The 12,842-nt window shown below is 43.2% G+C and overlaps 1 long non-coding RNA gene across 3 annotated transcripts in view; it reads right to left on the bottom strand.

Moving 5' to 3' along the window:
• LOC134340418 (uncharacterized) overlaps positions 1 to 12,842 on the bottom strand; it is a 51,517-nt gene that overhangs the window by 23,823 nt on the left and 14,852 nt on the right. For all 3 annotated transcript variants that reach the window (XR_010016549.1, XR_010016551.1, XR_010016550.1), the window contains exons 2-3: positions 801 to 841; positions 38 to 148 (exon numbers count right to left, since the gene is read on the bottom strand). This is a non-coding gene — a long non-coding RNA (uncharacterized LOC134340418). The remainder of the gene's footprint in view (positions 1 to 37; positions 149 to 800; positions 842 to 12,842) is intronic.

Raw genomic sequence — 12,842 nt, 5'->3', positions numbered from 1 at the left:
TGGGTGATATCAATTTTACCAGAACAATCCCACTTACCAGTCAAGGCAGGTTATGATGAAGATGGAAGCAAACACTTTGATTCTGAAGCCACTGAACTCATCACTAAATGTTTCTGCATTCAGCATAAGTAGACAATGCAGTCCTTCACTGTGAGTTTTCACAATAGAAAGGAGAAAGAAAATCTTACATGTATGTAATATCTTTTGTATGCACTCTACATCTAAAGAGGTGAAGCGAACTGTGGTCAGAAATATAAGAAACACAGCAACATATTTGTTTACAGTGGGCTCCCACAACCACCGATCCAATAATCAAATAAAATGTTAGCTTAGAAATAAAAATGAAGATACTCAGCAGATCAGGCAGTGCCTGTGATGAGAGAAGCAGAATTAATGCTTCATTTTGATGACCATTCACAGTTCTGATGAAAAGTCATCAAACTGAAACATTAACTATTTCGCTCTCCTGGCATGTTAGTGACTGACATGCCACCTGTCACATTTTCTGTTTTTATTTCATCTCCACCATCCAGTTTTTGCTTTTGAGTTATTATTACTTTACAAATGTTGACTTAATGATGAAAGAAGTGTTTGATTGTGTTTACACAATATTGAGGGAGATCCCCTATTGCTATGCCCATTACATTAAACTGCTCAACAATACCATCATGAAATATTTAAAGCTAATTTGTTGTGACACACGTTGACATATTTAATAATCAAACAAGATTACCAATGATTAAAAAAAGAAATGAATCACTTGTCTGCCCTGTCTTGTGAAGAGTTTTCCCCTTACTCACCTCATTGTCATGAGGCTGGTTTTCAGCAGCTCCGGCAGTATCTATGGAAAGAAAAACAGCGCTAATGCTTCAGGTCATTGACACAATCAGAACTGATTGATCAGCTGAATATTTCCAGCACTTTCTGTTTTTATTTCAGATCTCTGGCTTCTACATTTTTTGAAATTTTCAATGACTGTCATTGAAAAAAATCAGTATGTTATCAAAAATTCTAGGAAATTTCTGCAGATCTACTGTGGAGAGCATTCTGACTGGTTGTATCACCGTCTGGTACGGAGGGGCCACTGCACAGGAGCGGAAAATGCTGCAGAGGGCTGCAAACTCAAATACCTCCGTTGTGGGCACTTGCCTCCCCACCGTCGAGGACATCTTCAAAAGACGATGCCTCAAAAAGGCAGGATCCATCGTTAAGGATCCCCACCACCCAGGACGTGCCCTCTTCTCATTGCTACCATCAGGCAGGAGGTACACAAGCTGAAGACACACACTCAGTATTTTGGGAACAGCTTCTTCACCTCCATCACCAGATTACTGAATGGTTGATGAACCCACGAACACAAGCTCTCTTTTTGCACTATTTATTTATTTATTTATTTATTATTTTCATTGTAATCTGTAATAATTTTTATGTATTGCACCCTACTACTGCCACGAAACAACAAATTTCAAAACTTATGTCGGTGATTATAAACCTGATTCTGATTCTGTTCAATTACTTACCTCTTTTAGCTTAAACGGATTCATTCAAGGAATTATACTGAAAGCTAAGCATCAGTGAAATAAAAAATAAATGGGTACTTCAACAGCCAGACTTGTTCTGATTTTCTTCAGCTTAAAATTATGTTTATATTGATATTTGCGGAGCTGGTAAACTATACATGGATTACAGCTCACAGGAACATTATTGGATCAGATGGTTGACTAATGATTCAGTGATGTAAATTCAATTCCTATTTAAATTTAAATTCAGTGAACTTAATAAACTGGAATAAAATGCAGGTATTTGTAATGGTTGCTATAACCCACCAGATTTTTGTAAAAACATATTTCATTTGGTTATATCCTTTAGGGAGAAAGTGTGTCGCCCTAGATTTGCCTGGCTTAAAAGAGGTCCCAGGCCCAGTTAGTTCTCTGCTGCTCCTGAAATGATGTTGCATCCCATTAAACTGCAATGAATTCATCACAATAAATTTTTCTATATTGGACAGATCCATGGATGGGAGGTGTATGGAGGGATATGGTCCGTGTGCAGGTCAGTGGGACTAGGCAGAAAATAGTTCGGCACAGCCAAGCAGGGCCTAAAGGCCTGTTTCTGTTCTGTAGTTTTTCTATGGTTTTTTCTAAATCAGCATAAAAAAAACTGGAGGTATCACCCACCAGCAGTGAAAGCATCAGGTTCAGAGATGGGAAAGGAACCCCATATTGTTTGAACCTGCAATGTCTGTAATGACTTAATATTTTAATGCCTGAACATCATTGACATGGCTAGCTGATATACCGTCTAGTTCAGCACTTCGAAACATGATAGCATCATATTATAGGACCATAAGACATAGGAACAGAATTAGGCTATTCGGTACATAGAATTGGCTCCGCCATTGCATCAAAGCTGATTTATTATCCCTCTCAACTCCATTTTCCTGCCTTCTCCTCGTAACCTTTGACACTTTTACTAATCAAGAGCCAGTCAACCTCCACTTTAAATATACCCAATGCTTTGGCCTCCACAGTCGTCTGAGACAATGAATTCCACAAATTCTCCACCCTCCGGCGAAAGAAATTCCTCCACACCTGTGTTCTAAGGGCTGTCCTTCTATTCTGAGACTGTGCCCTCTCATCTTAGACTCCCCCCACTATAGGAAACATCCACTCCACGCCCACCCTATCTAGGCCGTTCAATATTCAATAGGTTTCAATGAGATCCCCCCCTCATTCTTCTAAACTTCAGTACAGGCCCAGAGCCATCAAATACGCCTCATGCGTTAACCCTTTCATTCACAGTATCATTCTCGTAAGTTACTGAACTATTTATACAGAAACTTACATGAACATTGATACATTACAGCACAAGAACAGTTTCTTTAGTTCACAAGGTCTGAGTCGACTCTGATGCCAAATTAAACTAATCCCATCTGTCTGCACATGGTCTCTATCCCTCCATTCCCTACTTGTTGATATCTATGTCTACATGCATCTTGAACGTCATTAAATGACCTGCTTCCACCACCTCCCCTGGCAGCACGTTCCAGGCGCCTGCAACACTCTGTGTAAAAGACTTGCCTCCCACATTTCCTTGAACATTTCCCCATTTCAGCTTAAATCTATGTCTTCCAATATTTGCATTTCCATCCTGGGAAGTAGACTCTATCTATGCCTCTCATTCTTTTATAAACTTCAATCACGTCACTCCCCAGCATCTGATGCTCCAGAGAAAACAATCCAGGTTTGTCCACCCTCTCCTTACAGCTCTCCTTACAACATGTGGCCAAGTGTTTAAGGCATTGGACTAGCGACCTGAAGGTCGTGAGTTCGAGCCCCAGCGAGGCAACGTGTTGTGTCTTTGAGCAAGGTACTTAATCACACAGTGCTCTGCGACGACACCAGTGCCAAGCTGTATGGGTCCTAATGCCCTTCCCTTGGACAATATCGGTGTCGTGGAGAGGGGAGTCTTGCAGCATGGGCAACTGCTGGTCTTTCATACAACCTTGCCCAGGCCTGCACCCTGGAGAGTGAAGACTTTCCAGGTGCAGATCCATGGTCTCGCAAGACTAACGGATGTCTTACCTTACCTTACAGCTCATACCCTCTAATCCAAGCAACATCCTGGTAAACCTCTCCTGGACCCTTTCCAAAGCCTCCACAACCATGCTGTACTTATATTAATTATTTTATTTTGGTATACAACACGGTAACAAGCCCTTCTGGCCCGAGCAACACACATCAAAGTTGCTGGTGAACGCAGCAGGCCAGGCAGCATCTATAGGAAGAGGCGCAGTCGACGTTTCAGGCCGAGACCCTTCGTCAGGACTAACTGAAGGAAGAGTGAGTAAGGGATTTGAAAGCTGGAGGGGGAGGCGAAAATGCAAAATGATAGGAGAAGACAGGAGGGGGAGGGATAGAGCCGAGAGCTGGACAGGTGATAGCCCGATCAGCCCACACTGCCCAATTACTCCCAAGTGACCAATTAACTTACTGACCTGCACATCTTTGGAATGTGGGAGGAAACCAGAGCACCCGGAGGAAACCCACGTGCTCACGGGGAAAACGTGTACTGTAAACTCCTTCCTGGCAGTGGTGGAAATTGAACCTGGGTCACTGGCACTGTAATAGCATTATGCTAACCACTATGGCACTGTGTCATTGAAATCCCTCAATGGCAGCTAAAAATTGAAATTCAGATAATTAACTAAATCCACGTTTTAAGAAAAAGCAGCAGTGGCAACGTAACTGAAAGATTTTTGTGAAAATTGTTTTGGTTCAATACTGTCATTCAGGGAAGAGAGTTTACTCTTACTGGAGGAGTTTAATGCCCATCATCTAGAGTGGCAAGGGAACATCACCACAGACTGAGCCAAAGGAAAAACAGACAATGCTGTAAACACTCAGCAAGTCAAGCCGCATCTGGGGAAATGGAAATAGACTTGATGTTTCAAGGCAAGGACCTTTCATCAGAATTGGAGAATTGAAGTTCAAGTAATTAATTAAATCTGGATTTTTAACAAAACTTGCCTTGGTAACAGTAACCATGAAACTATCGGATTGTTGTAAATTCTCATTTGGTTCACTAGTGCTGTTTAGGGAAGGAAATAGAGTTATAGCATCATGCAACATGGAAACAGGCACTTTGGCCCAAATGGTCCATGCCAACCAAGATTACCATCTAAGTGAGTTTATTTGCCCGTGTTTAGCATATCCTCGTAAAGCTTTCCTATCTGTGTACCTGCCCAAGGTCTTTTAAATGTTGTTAATGTACCAGCCTCAACCACTTGTTCTGATAGCGTATTTCATTCACTAACCATTCTCTGTGTGAAAATGTTGCCCCTAGGTTCCTATTAAATCTCTCTCCTCTCACTTTAAGCCTATGGCCTCTAGTTTTTGACTCCCCAACCCTGGATTCACCCTATCGTTGCTTTCTCTTGATTCTATACTCCTCTATAAGATCACCTCCCCACCCCATCTCCATTTTCCTACACTCCAATGGATAAAATCCTAGCCTGCTGAACTTCTCCCTATAACCCTTCCGTTGAGTCCTGGCAACATCCTCGTCAGTCCTTTTTGCACTCTCTCCAGCTTAATATCATCTTTCCTTTAGCAGGAGCCCAAAACTGAGCACAATATTCCAAATGCCATCTCTTGCACAGCTGCAACATCACATCCCACCTTCTCTACTCAATGCCTGACTGATAAAGGCTAGCATGCCAAAGCCCTTCTTCAATGCCCTTATGCTTTCTGACATATTTGCGACTCCAATCCCAGCAATATAATCAGCTCAATGGCGTACTTAGAGGTAGTTTTCCAGTTCTGATGAAAGATCTTAGACCTGAAACTTATCTCCATTCCTCTTTCCACAGATGATTATTTGACCCATTGACAACTTCTAGTGTTTTATTTTGGATATTTGACATCTCTTGTCTTCGGATTGTTGTTCTCCAACTGAGTTGTCCTGTAGTACAAGGCAATCAGACTGTCCCTGCAGCAGTATATCGAGAGCATTAACATGAGGGAAAAGACAGTTTAAGCTTGTTCTCATCATCTGCCAGTCGCCGATGCATCTGCTCGTGAAACTATTGGTAGGAATAACCATTGCTTGGCCTTTTCTGGGGCAAAATTTCTTCATCACAATTAGGGCGCTTTCTCTCATTCCTCTGATGTTATCACTGGGACAATTAAGTTGATTCAGAGGTAATCTGGTAGCTCTGAGGCACAATGTGCCAGGAAGCAACAGAGTTGTTCTCCAGTAGAACCTGTAAATTCATGGTCCATCAAATCCCTTATTCTACCATTACACCATATCATGGTTGCAAACTCACTCCCATTGCCAGGAATGGCAGCAGGCAGGCATGGTGAAAATGACGTGCTTTCTTGGTGAGGCTAAAACATGGGAACAAGTGCATGTTAAAGAGAGAAAATAGGGGACCCAGAGAAGTGATTCCACAAGCAAGGGAGGTCTGAAGTTCTCCAATATCCAGTTATGATTGGTGATGGACAATTAAGTATTCCATGGGAGGAGGAGGCTTCACAAACATCCTATTCTCAACAGTGAAATGGCCAGTATGTAGGTGTCAATGACAAGCTCGAACAAGCCACAACCATTGACATTCAGAAGTATCGGGTAAACCAGCCATTCCAGCCACCTCCAAACATTCCCATCAATGTAGAAGCCAGCCAATTCAATTTACTCAAAACAGTAAGAAATGACTGTGAAGACTAACAAATAACATGGGATCAGACAACATCTTGACTGTAGTGCTGAAAAGCCATGCTCCCGAAATAGAAATGACTTCAGCTCAGCTGAGGAAATACTGTACAATCATGTCTGGAGTGTTTACCAGACAACATGGAAAATTGTTCAGGTATACCCTGTCCATAAAAACAACTATCAACAAAAGTGTTAAGTGAATATTTTGACAGTGTTTCTAAACACCAATAACCTGCTCATTGACACAAGAGATTCTGCCGGTGCTGGAAATCTGGAGCAACACCCACAAAATGCTGGAGGAGCTCAGCAGGTCAGGCAGCATCTATGGATGCTGAGTTTCTCCATCATTTTGCGTGTGTTGCTCCAATCAGGTGTTGCTTAGTTTTGGTTTTACTGAAACTACTCACTTTCAGATATCACAGTCTTGTTGCAAATATAGACAAAAGTGCTGAAGTTCCAGAGGTGAGACAGATGTCAAGGCAGGACATGCCTGAGTCTGGAATTAAAGAGCCCTGGTAGAATTAACCTCAAGGGTAAATATTTCCATTTGGTGGAGTTATAGAATCCACAAATGAAAATGATTGTGGCAGTTGTCATACAATTGCCTTTATCTTGCATTGCAGGAATTTGTGAGGGAAGTGGTTTGGACAGAAATATTTCTAATTGCTTTGTCAACAAAATTCCCTACTTCATAAGATCAGAAACACAAGTGTTTATTGATGAGTGCGGTGTTTAAGCTAGAGTTGCAGGGGGGTAGGAACCAGAGCGCCGGAACAGACAGTGGAGTGGTTGTGGGGAAAGGTGTTGTTAAGCCTATGTACAAAGTCAGGAATTGAAAGCTGAGCACAGTGGGACAGACGTTCTGAGCTGCATATATTTCAATGCAAGGAGTACTGTAGAAAAGTCAGATGAGCTTAGGGCATGGACCAGCACGTGGAATACGACACTGTAGTCATTAGTAGGACTTGATTGCAGGAGGAGCAGGACTGGCAGCTCAGTGTTCCGGGGTTCCACTGTTTTAGACATAATAGACCGGCATCGATTATAGGGGAAGGGATGGCGTTACTAGTCAGGGAAAATGTCACAGCAGTGCTTAGACAGGACAGACAGAAGAGCTTGTCTACTGAGGCTATAAGGGTGGAAATGCGGAATAAGAAAGAGATGACCATGTTAATGGGATTATATTATAGACCATCCAGTAGTCCATTGGATTTAGAGGAGCGAATTTGTAGAAAGATCACAGACTGTTGCAAGTAACATAAGGTTGTGATAGCAGGTGATTTTAACTTTGCACTTATTGTCTGCAACTTCCATACTGTAGAGTTTGTCAAATGTGTTCAGAAAAGTTTCCTTAAATAATACATAGAGGTTCCAACTGTTCCAACTAGAGAGTGTGTGCGATACTAGATCTCCTGTTAGGGAATGAGACAGGACAGGTGACAGAAGTGTGTGTAAGGGAACACTTTGCATCAAGTGATCCTCAGGTTGAGATTCTAAATCAGAGAAAGGGCAATTTTGATGGTATTGGTACAGGTTGTTTTCTGGCAAAGGTGTGCTTGGTGAGTGGGAGGCCTTCAGAAGTGAAATTTTGAGAGCACAATGTTTGTATGTTCCTGTCAGAATAAAAGGTAAGGAAAACAAATTTAGGGCACCTTGGTTTTTGAGAGATATTGAAGCCCTGGATACGAGGAAGAAGGAGGTGCATAGCAGGTATAGGCAGGAAGGAACAAATTAAGTACTTGAAGAGTATAAAATCTACAAGGGAACATTTAAGAAGGAAATCACAAAGGCTAAAAGAAGGCAAGAGGTTTCTCAAGCAGACGAGGTGAAGGAGAATCCCAAGGGCTTCTACAGATAGGTTAAAAGCAAAAGGATAGTAAGGGACAGAATTGGTCCTCTCAATGATCAGAGTGCTCATCTATGCATGGAGCTAAAAGATATGGGGGAGATCTTAAATGGATATTTTGCATCAGTATTTACTTGAGAGACAGAGACAGTCTATAGAATTGAAGCAACACAGCAGTGAAGTAGGTCATGGACGGTATACAGATTACAGAGGAGGAGATATTTGCTGTCTTGAGGCAAATTAAGGTGGATAAATCCCCAAACCCTGACAAGGTGTTCACTTGGACTTTGTGGGAGGCTATTGCAGAAATTGCAGGGGATCTAGAATATTTAAAACATACTTTAGGAATGGGTGAGGTGCCAGAGGATTGGAGTATAGCTAATGTTCCATTGTTTAAGAAAGGCTCCAAGATTAAGCCAGGAAATTATAAGCCAGTGAGCCTGACATCAGTTAGAAACATAGAAACATAGAAAACCTACAGCACATACAGGCCTTTCAGCCCACAAATCTGTGCTGAACGTGTCCTTACCTCAGAAATTACCTAGGGTTACCCATAGCCCTCTATTTTTCTAAGCTCCATGTACCTATCCAGGAGTCTCTTAAAAGACCCTATCGTATCCGCCTCCACCACTGTCGCCGGCAGCCCATTCCACGCACTCACCACTCTCTGCGTAAAAAAACGTACCCTTGACATCTCCTCTGTACCTCTTCCAAGCACCTTAAAACTGTACCCTCTCATGCTAGCCATTTCAGCTCTGGGAAAAAACCTCTGACTATCCACACGATCAATGCCTCTCACCATCTTATACATCTCTATCAGGTCACCTCTCATCCTCTGTTACTTCAAGGATAAAAGGCCAAGTTCACTCAACCTATTCTCATAAGGCATGCTCCCCTATCCAGGCAACATTCTTGTAAATCTCCTCTGCACCCTTTCTATGGTTTCCACATCCTTCCGATAGTGAGGTGACCAGAACTGAGCACAGTTGTGGGTAAGATATTGGAAGGTATTCTAAGGGACTGGATATATAAAAATTTGGATAGCCAAGGACTGATTAGGGATAGTCAGCATGGCTTTGTGTGTGGTGGGTCATGTCTAACCAATAGTATAGAGTTTTTCGAGGAAGTTACCAGAAAAGTTGATGAAGGCAAGGCAGTAGGTGTTGTCTACATGGACTTTAGCAAGGCCCTTGACGAGGTCCCACTTGAGAGGTTGGTCAAGAAGTTTCATTTTCTTGGCATTCAGGATGAGATAGTAAATTGGATTAGGCATTGGTTTTGTGAGATTGGTAGTAGATGATTGCCTCTCTGTCTGGAGGCCTGTGACTAGTGGTGTGCCACAGGGATCAGTGCTGGGTCTCTTGTTCTTTGCCACCAATATCAACAACATAGATGATGATGTAGTAAATTGGATCAGCAAATTTGTGGATGACACCAAGATTGGGGGCCAAGTGGACAATGAGGAAGACGATCAAAGCTTGCAGCAGGATTGGGATCTGCTGGAAAAGTGGGCTGAAAAATGGAAGTTAATGCAGACAAATGTAAAGATTGCACTTTAGGAGGACAAACCAGAGTAGGACTGACACGGGAAGCGGTAGGGCACAGAGGAGTGCAGTAGAACGAAGAGGTCTGGGAATTCAGATCCATAACTCCTTAAAGTTAGCATCACAGGTAGATGAGTCGTAAAGAGAGCTTTTGGCGCATTGGCCATCATAAATGAAAGTATAAAGTTGGGATGTTATGCTGAAGTTGTGTAAGATGTTGGCGAGGCCTAATCTGGAGTATTGTGTGCAGTTCTGGTCACCTGCTTCCAGGAATTATATCAATAAAATTGAAAGAGTGCAGAGAAAATTTCCAAGGATGTTGCCAGGACTTGTGGGCCTGAATTATATGGAAAGATTGAATAGGTTAAGACTTTATTCACGACAGCATAAGAGATTGAAGGGAGATTTGATAGAGATACAGTATATAAAATTATGAGGGACATAGACAGGATAAATGCAAGCAGGCTTTTTCCACTGAGGTTGGGTGAGACTAGAGTTAGAGGTCATGGGTGAAGGGAGAAAGGTGAAATGTTTAAGGGAAACTGAGGGGGAACTTCTTCACTCAGAGGGTGGTGAGAGTGTGGAACGAACTGCCAGCAGAGAAGGTGGATGCATGTTTAATTTCAACATTTAAGAGAAATTTGGATAGATACAGTACATGGATGGGAGAGGTATAGAGGGATATTTTCTGGGTGCAGGATGACCTGTCATGGTCTGGTCCGTGAAATCTGCATTCCGGTTCATGGTCTGGTCCGTGGACTCAGGACTCCGGGTCTTCCAGCTGTCCCTTGTTTTGGTTGAGTTATCCATATGCACCTGACTCCCATCTTGGGGCTTGGAATATAAGTGGCCTTGTGGTTGAGTGTGGGCTGCTGGTTTGTCTTGTCAAGATTCCTTGGGAGTAACCTGCCGGTGGAAGTCTAGAGCGGCCACTTGCCATCTCTAGGCTGCATTGGTGAACCATCCCCTCATGAAGCCTTGCTGTCGGCAGTCGTAGCTGTCTTTGTGGTATGGATTCGGCTGTTTCCTGGGCCAGCTGAATAGCCGTCAGCCACTCTGAGCTGTTTCCGTAGCCAGCCTAGGTTACTGGCTGTAACTGCGATTTGGAGCAACCCCGATGCAGAGATGGAACGGTCTGTCGTTCTTCGGTGTTTGTCTCTTCTTGTCCTCAACTCCGTGGGGTAAGTCAGGCTGTTCGGCCGTTGCCCTGCGAGGGGATCTGTCTTGTCTTGTCCTTGCCTCCGTGGGGTAAATCAGGCTGTTCTGCCATTGCCTTGTAGGGGGATCTGTCTTGTCCTTGCCTCCATGGGGTAAGTCTGGCCGTTCTGCCGTTACCTGATGGATGGACCTGTCCCACCCTTGGTGTTGTGTTAAAGAGGAGTCCCGGTTTTTCATAGGATAAGTCCCGGCTCGATGTTTGATGTACAGTTCCCAGTCTGTCTCCGAGCTCCAGCCTCAGAGTTATCAGCCTCCAAGACCCGAGACCCGAGGCTCCAGCCTGTCTCCAAGCTCAAGCCTCAAGACCCCAGCCTCCAGTCCTGTAGTCATGTCATGTCCTTGCCTGGTTCTGGGGCCTGAGCCTGAGGCAAGACCCAGGTTCTGGGTCCTTGTCCAGTCTCTGGCTCGGAGCCCAAGCCCAGGCTCCTGGTTCATAGTTCCTTGTCCGGTTTCCCTATTTCTTGTCCATGTCCTAGCACAGGTCCTGCATCCTAGTCCTGTTCCTAGTACTTCAGTGCCTGTGCCTTGCATTTGGGCCCGCCACCAAGGCCCCCCTTATGACATGATGAGATTGGGCAGAATAATAGTTCAGCACAGACTAGATAGCCGAAGGGCCCGCCAGAGAATAACTACCTCCAGCACCTCTGCTTGACATTCAATGATGTCATCATCAGTGAAGTCTACACCACCAATATCATGGAGACAGCAGCAACAGAAACCCAAATGGATGTCCAAATTATGCAAACAGTGCAACCCTGTCACAACTAACTGATGTCTTTCAATTCAGCTCCCTCACATTGTCAGGCTAAGGAATTGGCTGCCTTTACACAGCTCCCTTATACTGATGAGTCAGGGAGCACATTGATTAATTCAGTTCACTCTCAGCCTGCATTAGAAAGAATAAGCTTCCTCACACGATAGGCTTCAATGATTATCTTTGTTAATTCAGTTCTTTAGCACTGTTGTACTCAATGATTGGGTTTGTTCCTGCAGCTCCCATATGTTATGCTTTTTAAATCTTTAATTAACATTTTATTTTATTGCAGACTCAAGCACTGCCTTGATGATCTTGTCACATGATCGATGGCATTAATTTACTTCACTCCAATGCAATATCACACTGTTCTCCTACCAAATAGTGAAAGGCTGAGATAGAGTGAATGTGGAGAGGATCTTTCCAATAGTGGGAGAGTCTAGGACCAGAGGGCACGGACTCTGAATACAAAGATGTCCCTTTAGAACAGAGATGAGGAGGAATTCCTTTAGCCAACGAGTGGTGAATCTGTGGAATTTATTGCCACAGACATCTGGGGAGGCCAAGTCATTGGGTATACTTAAAGCACAGTTTGCTAGGTTCTTGATTAGTAAGAGTGTCAAAGGTTACAGGGAGAAGGCAGGAGACTGGGGGATGAGAGGGAAAATAAACCAGCATGATCAAATAGCGGAGCAGACTTGATGGGCAGAATAGCCTAATTGTACTATATCTTATGGTCTTAATGGATTTCTCCAAACTTTCTTCAAGTGAAAGTACTCAGCTCTGGCTTGGAAATAACATGCACATTATACTAGGAAAAAGACAGAGCAAACAAAAGTGGTAGAAACTTACAAAGAGAATTGCCACACTGTCTGTTAGTTACTAACTGATACAAAATCATTGCTCTTTATTGTATCAAATAGCCAATACACAATTCTCTGGAAGTTGCTTGTGATTGAGGAATAGATCAAGGAGCTACATTTTTTTGTTAGGGGTCTCCTCCACGTGACTAGTTGAAGAAGCATTTTTGTTCTTTCAGATAATCCAGGCTTTGTGACCTGTTGCCTCTGAAGGCAGTGTTGATTACATGGCTGTTGCCAGTAACACTGATGTGTCTGTCTATAGACAACTTGAAGAGTTCAAGTCTTATTTGTATTCAGCTCTTTTTAATTGCATCTGCACTATCTTCACTTAAAGGACCATACAACCCAATGAATGCTTTGTGCTCCATCTCCCTCATGCTGCCTTTCCACAGGGAGTA

This window comes from Mobula hypostoma, chromosome X1 (assembly GCF_963921235.1).
Source record: "Mobula hypostoma chromosome X1, sMobHyp1.1, whole genome shotgun sequence".
NCBI classification, from domain to species: domain Eukaryota; kingdom Metazoa; phylum Chordata; class Chondrichthyes; order Myliobatiformes; family Myliobatidae; genus Mobula; species Mobula hypostoma.
The sequence above is the reverse complement of the archived record's forward strand: the minus strand, read 5'-3'. Positions and strand labels throughout refer to the sequence as shown.